Source organism: Gavialis gangeticus, unplaced genomic scaffold (assembly GCF_001723915.1).
Source record: "Gavialis gangeticus isolate Ggan-Ray unplaced genomic scaffold, GavGan_comp1, whole genome shotgun sequence".
Lineage (NCBI taxonomy): Eukaryota > Metazoa > Chordata > Crocodylia > Gavialidae > Gavialis > Gavialis gangeticus.
This window is the reverse complement of record NW_017729031.1, coordinates 75,514,184-75,515,562: the sequence shown is the minus strand read 5'-3', so window position 1 is coordinate 75,515,562 and position 1,379 is coordinate 75,514,184.

The following is a 1,379-nucleotide window of genomic DNA, read 5'->3' as shown; positions in this document are numbered from 1 at the left end:
GCCCCTGCTTATAGCAAGGATCATCCATGACCATTTTTTCACCCTATTTAAGTCATTTTCAATGCTAGCCATACCCTTTGGCATAACTGCAGCATCACCCAACTTGGTTTCAGCTGCAAATTTGCTAAGTGTGCATTTGGTTCCATCATCCAGAACAATAGTGAAGATATCAGACAAAACCAGACTCAGGAGAGAGCCCTGGGGAACCCCACTTGATACTTCCTCCCAACTAGATGTTGAGTCAATGATAACTACTTATTACCATGGTGATCCAACCAGTTATGTATCCACCTTACAGTACTTTAGTCTTTATTTCCTTAGCTTGTTAATGAGAATGTAATGGGAGACCATGTCAAAAGACTTGCTAAAGTCAAGGCATATCATGCCCACTGCTCTTCCCCTATCCACAAAGCCTGTCACCTTATCAAAATGGAAATCAGTTTGGGAGGCATTGGTAAATCCATGCTGACTCTTTCTGATCACTTTGTTCTCCTCTAGGTGCTTCACAATAGATTCCTTGAGAGCCTGCTCCAAGTTCTTTCCAGGCATAGATGTCAGACTGACTGGTATGTACTTCCCTGGATCCTCCTCCTTCCCTTTCTTAAAGATGGGGAATATCTTTGTCCTTTTCCAGTCATCTGGGACCTCACCAGACTGCACAGGTTCTAAAGGAGGATAGTTAGCAGCAGTGACTACACAAGATGTTACTGCACATTCATTATTGCACATTTATTTAGTACTTGCTAATACAAGTACTGGGAGACCAGCAGACTCTGTCAGACTCTGGCCAGAAACCTGGACATTCTGCCAGGTTACTCCAGTTACTGCTAATTTATTTAGTACTTGCTAATACAAGTGCTAAATAACTGTGCAGTAACCAGAGTTACTGTGCAGTAGTGCCAGCAAATGTCTTTTAAATGATGCTACTGCACAGTAGCCTAATAATACTGTGCAGTAGCATATTAGCGCCCCCATCACCTTTACTTTTTGCCCAGAGTCAAGTAGTCATTTTTGATCTGCTCAAGGTCACTCCTGCCAGTGCCATTAATTCTCATATGGATGAGAAGTATGGATAGTAGTTTAAGGCCCAGATGTTTAGGGCATGGCTTTACGAGCACTCATGGTACTCTGGTGTGGTGCCAGAGGATTGGAAGAGGGCCAGCGTGGTTCCCATCTTCAAAAAAAGGAGGAAGGAGGACCCAGGAAACTATAGGCCAGTTAGTCTTACCTTGATCCTAGGCAAGCTGTTTGAGAAAATAATTCTGGCACACATCCAGGAGGGGCCAGCAGGGGACTGCATGCTTAGGGGCAACAAACATGGGTTCATCAGAGGCAGGTCCTGTCAGACCAACCTGGTGGCCTTTTACGATCAGATCACC